We start from the raw sequence: 6,000 nt of genomic DNA, 5'->3' as shown, positions 1-6,000 counted from the left end.
AAATAAAAATTTTGCTGAGATGCCATGAGACTAAAGGTACCACATTTCAAAGGAGGTGCTGGATCATATGCAAAATGTGTAAGTAAGACACCAAGAAACCTAACACCAAGTTAAGTGACTCTTATCCCTTCACTCACATCAATGGTATAAAAATATTAAGAGTTAGAAATTAGAATGAGAAGGTTTCTTTAGAGAAATCTACATATTGAATTTGAAGAAAGAGTGCTGAAGGATCTTGTTCTCTGAAACTGAAAAAAGGGGGTTTTGTGAAGCTCAGTATGTGTCTCAGGTAATGCAGTGGACAGGGGTCTGAGTCACATTAAGAAAATCTAATGGCCAGGGCTGCCTGGCTGCTTCGACAATGTGTAAAAGAGAGGTGATGGCTTTGGGGCCACACAACACTTACAGACTGTTCTGGGGCAAGAAATGGGCATTTCTCAAAGAACAAATATGGGACACACATAAGACAGAGCTGATCAGAGCAATTATCTTACTTTCTGTCAGGATGAACAGACCTCAACATTTTATTTTTATCTTACATTCTATATTTTATGTAGTATTTTATATCTTATTGAGTTATCTAAATGAATTATCTTATTCGTGCTAATGGTCTGTCATTACTCTCTTTGGTTATCTACAGATACAGTCATTGGTGAAAGGAAAGAGAGAAATGTGAACATGTTTTTATTATGATGAAGATGTAGAAAGCTTTCTTTTTCCAGGTTGGCAAGTTCTAAATATCAAATCTGTATTTTAATATTACATTAATATTTTCCTATTTTATTTTGTATTATTTACTGGGGTATGGGGAGGATAGGAAATAATTATTTGCAAAGTTTCTGGCATCAGCCAGAATATGTATACATGCATTCAAAATCCTCATTTTTACTCCATAAATTATCATTAACAATTTAGTTGATATAACCTGTTGGTTTGCTGTACCTGAACCAATATTTTTTACTTTTACTAAAACAAAGAAAAAAATGGAAAAAAATTTAAAGGAAATTCAGCGTATCAATTGTATTTTTCAAAAGATTATCTCATGAGATTTATCTAATTTTTGAGTTTTCCTAGTACATTTTAAATATGACTTAATTAACCAAAAAGAATGTATTTAGACACAGAGACCGCGTTTAATGAGTAAAATAGATGTTACTATGGTTCAGAAAAACAAATTAATTGGCGTGGACCAAGGTTTCCTAGAAACTTGTCTTGTAGAGTTCAAGATTGGAATCAAATTTGTTCAAAAGACTAATTCACCTGGCATGTAAACACATGCCCTCCTTGATTCTAGAGAACAGACAAATACACATTGTTGCAGATACTTCCAGGTGCCTGACCAATAGTCATTGTTTTCTTCTTTATATAACCCCAGGGAGAATGCCTTGATGATAAACTAAATTTCCCAGGCTTCTTGCATACCTGAAAGTTAAATGAATTCAGACCTCATTGAGTGGGGCTTCCAGGAAGGTCACATTGTCCTCTTCCACTACCCTACTTCTAAGCTGGAGCTCAAGCAGAAATCTAGGTCAATGAGGGAAGGTGACAGTGGAAACACATACCACATGGATTAGTCAGCTTGGGCTGCCAAAACAAAATACTGTAGACTGAGTGGCATAAACAACAGGAATTTATTTCTCACAGTACTGGAGACCAGGAAGTTCAAGATCAAGGTACCAGCCAATTCAGTTTCCTGGTGAAGGCCCCCTTCCTAGCTTGTGGATGGCTGCCCTCTCTTTTTTTTTTTTTTTTTTTTTTTTTTGAGACGGAGTCTCGCTCTGTCGCCCAGGCTGGAGTGCAGTGGCGCAATCTCGGCTCACTGCAAGCTCCGCCTCCCGGGTTCACGCCATTCTCCTGCCTCAGCCTCTCCGAGTAGCTGGGACTACAGGCGCCCGCCACCACGCCCGGCTAATTTTTTGTATTTTTAGTAGAGACGGGGTTTCACCGTGGTCTCGATCTCCTGACCTCGTGATCCACCCGCCTCGGCCTCCCAAAGTGCTGGGATTACAAGCGTGAGCCACCGCACCCGGCCTGCCCTCTCTACAGCCTTTGCTGGGTTCCTGCATGTGGAGAAAGAATGCAAGCTCTCTATTGTCTTTTCTTATGGGGCACTAAGTCCCTCATGAGGGCCTTACCTTCTAACCTCATCTAACTCTAATTACCTCCCAAAGGTGCCATCTCCAAATACTATCACTTTGGGGGTTGGGGGGTCAATATACAAGTTTGTGGGGGACACAGATATTTAGTCCATAACACTAAGATTGCCAGCACAGAAAGATAGAAGGAATATGGGGCCCTGGTGACTTGGGAGCTGCCATGTCAGCCTCAAAACACCTGACTCTTGATTTCTACTACTAGAGAGAAAAATAAACTTTTGTTATGTATATGCCACTGTTATTTCCAGTCTCTGACATAGCAACTGAATGCAAATCCTAACTGACAGAGACAAACATGCTATGTAATAAAGAAAAAGATACTTTGAGGCAAATGTCACAAATTATATATAAATATATGCACATACACATTACATTCAATAATGTAATGTACACACATAATATGTATACGTAATATGTAATAATGTACACACAGATACATAGATACACACATACACATGCCATATAATATATATGGTATACCTCACACACATACACCCACATATATTTATATACATACATACAAATTATTTTGTATGTCCCCTGAAATTGTTAGGATGGACAAACTTGACCTAGTTACCCAATTGTAATTGCTGTGGAATATTTGCTGTGCTGAAGTGACAAGTGCTATTCCAATTTGTTGGTCATGCCACTAGTAATGCTCATTTTAAAAACATAAATAAAATGATTTTATTTTTCATGTGTTCAGCCTTAGGAAGGAAATCATTTAAATTTGTTCAGTGGAAAAATGCAGATTGCCATTTTTACTTTTTAAAATAAGTGAACTAGGGATTTCAAATTATAATTTCCACAGGAGTAGAAACCAAGGGAAAAATCAGCGTTTAAAACAAGGGATAATAATTTGCCGCATCTTTGGATGGTCACACTTTATTTTGAAAGGGTGATATTAGAATTACTTTCCATTCTTTCTCCATCTGTCAGGCTATACTTTACTTGGATTATATCAGTAGAATTATATTTTTAGTTAGAAACTCTTTCAAAGCAAATTGCATTTAATTAGAAAATAAGTGAAGGAAGCATGTCACACTTAGTGATTTGAGGCCACTTCAGTCATCCGAGTGTGAAAATCATTTCTCCAGATGGCAGCTTCCTGCTTAGCTGAGACCATGATAACCACAGTAGGTTTTTTTAAAAATCATATTTACTTATATGTGTGTGTAATTAATTTTTAATTGTATGAATTCTTGACAAAAATAAAGTCAAACACCAAGGAATTATATTTATAAAGAAAAAGGCATCAGTGATCTCCTTTGGGAAGCATTTTTCAAGGCAAAATATCATGGTGTTGACCTTCACCTTTTTTAGGTTGACAAGTGGTGATTAACTACATAAAAGCATAGTTCCATGTAATGCAATTTGAAAATGTAGCAGGGCTTAAAGGCCAGTGGAAATAATATATCAAGACTTCTAAGTTTTAGCAAACAATTTTCTTACGTTAATAGGCAATAGATATTTTCTATGTATGTAAGAGAAATAAAGAAGAATGTACTGGCAGTTTTAAAAAGTATTGCTTTAGATTTAGCGTTTTAAAATAACAATAACCACTAACTGCCAAGAATTATGCTGGGTGCTCAGATTACAAGGCTGGGTGAAACAGGAAGTGATTTCTGCCCTCAAAGAAACAAGACAGACAATCACCTAGTCATATATTTATATAGTTCTATCACTTTTTGAAACTAAATGCAGGCAGTTGTGATAGCATATCTTAGATCCAATATATTATTATTATTATTTTATTTATTTTTTTATTTTTTTGAGACGGAATCTCGCTCTTGTTGCACAGGCTGGAGTGCAGTGGTGCGATCTTGGCTCACTGCAACCTCTGCCTCCCATGTTCAAGCGGTTCTCCTGCCTCAGCCTCCTGAGTAGCTGGGATTTCAGGCAACCGCCACCACGCCCAGCTAATTTTTGTATTTTTAGTAGAGACAGGGTTTTGCCATGTTGGCCAGGCTGGTCTTGAACTCCTGATCTCACGTGATCCACCCACCTCTGCCTCCCAGAGTGCGGGGATTACAGGCCTGAGCCACCACGCCTGGCCGAGAGATCCAATGTATTCTAAGGGATCAGAGGAGACTTCATTTTAGGTGTAACATTGAAATAAAATCTCAAGTGTGACTAGGGATTAACTGGGAAAAGTGGGAAAGAACTAAGAGGAGGCCTATGTGGCTGTATGTCAAAAAGCAAAGGGGAAAAAAGGCCCAAGATGATTCTGGAGAGATCATATAGGGCATTTAGCTTGGGTTAGGGTCTTTATCTTTATTCTAGGAATACAAGAAAATCTCCAGCATTTTAAGCAGAAATGTGAAATAATCGGATTTACGTTTTAAATGATTACCCTAGCTGTGGTATAGACCCTACCCACTACAAAGCATTGAATGGAAGAGGCCAAATGCAGACCTAGTGAAATCATAAAGAAAAACATTGATGAATTTCCTTGTGAATAAAAGAAAATTGGCCAGGCGCAGTGGCTCACGCCTGTAATCCCAGCACTTTGAGAGGCTGAGGCGGGTGGATCGCCTGAGGTCAGGAGTTCAAGACCAGCCTGGCCAACATAGTGAAACCCCGTCTCTACTAAAAATATAAAAAATTAACTAGGCGCGGTGGCGGGTGCCTGTAATCCCAGCTACTAGGGAGTCTGAGGCAGGAGAATCGCTTGAACCTAGGAGGCGGAGGTTGCAGTGAGCCGAGATCATGCCATTGCACTCCAGCCTGGGCAATAAGAGTGAAACGCTGCCTCAAAAAAAAAAAAAAAAAAAAAAGAAAAGAAAAGAAAAAAATAAAATTAATCCCAAACATTATATTTTATTCAGACATTCCTCCTGTCTCCCTAGGTATAGAAATAAAGCTGCATATAGTGTACACAAAAACAGTATAATCAAAGGAACTAGAGGAAAACAGTCTTTAAAGAATGATAATAAGACCTCACAACAGATTTCTCGTCAGCAAAGTAGATGTGTGAAGAAAATAGAATATTTTTAAACTACTGAATCAAAATACTGATCAATGTTGAATTCTATGGGAACTACGATTCAAAAGTGAATGTAAACTAAAGGTCATTTCTAACATACTATGAGAGTTTTTCTACTTGCATACACTTACTGAAAGAACTAAAGAATACATATTTCAGCAAGAAGGAATTAATTAGAAGAAAGGGGCTGAATGTAAGAAGCAATGATAAGTAAAGAAACTGAGAAAGATATTAACAGATCTGAACAACGTAAAAATAGTATTATGGATGATAAAAGAAAAACTTCAGCTGAATTAAATTTAAAGGAGTTTACTTGAGCAATGAACAGGCAGCCACTAGAATCACAGCAGATTCACGGAGACCCCAAGGGTGCCTCACGGTCAGAACAAATATATAGACAAAAAAGGTAAAGTGACATATAGGCATTGGAAGTGAGGTACAGAAACAGTGAGATTGGTTACAGCTCGGTATTTGCCTTATTTGAACGCAGTTTGAACATTCAGCAGCCTATAAGTGGTAGAAGTATAGCCGCTGAGACTGGCCAACACTCAGCTATTTGTTACAGGCGCTACTTACTACTAAGTTAGGTTTTCAATTTTGTTTGACTGTTAAGCTAGGTTACAGTTCATCCATAAGGACTCAAATATAGAAGTACAGAGTCCTTCTCAGGCCATATTTAGTTTGCTTTAACAGGGATTTAAAAACAAAGTAAAGTACAACTAAAGAAAATAGTAATATTTTTAAGACAGAGAAGGGTGGTCATATTTGTAGAATTTAAGATCATTTTTATAAAGGATGAATGCAGAACTATAGACAAAATTAAGATATATTGATAGTGGTTATGATTTGAATTACTCC

General features: G+C 37.5%; 1 protein-coding gene across 1 annotated transcript in view; it reads left to right on the top strand.

The window, feature by feature from the left end:
• The first annotated feature begins 663 nt into the window (after nt 1–663).
• Nucleotides 664–6,000, top strand: part of TMEM74 (transmembrane protein 74) — a 105,462-nt gene continuing 100,125 nt past the window's right edge. The window contains exon 1 of the mRNA XM_063642930.1: nt 664–722. The gene's annotated coding sequence lies outside the window, so the exon portion shown is untranslated. The remainder of the gene's footprint in view (nt 723–6,000) is intronic.

Source organism: Symphalangus syndactylus, chromosome 7, assembly GCF_028878055.3.
Source record: "Symphalangus syndactylus isolate Jambi chromosome 7, NHGRI_mSymSyn1-v2.1_pri, whole genome shotgun sequence".
NCBI classification, from domain to species: domain Eukaryota; kingdom Metazoa; phylum Chordata; class Mammalia; order Primates; family Hylobatidae; genus Symphalangus; species Symphalangus syndactylus.
This window is presented reverse-complemented; position numbering and strand designations above follow the sequence as displayed.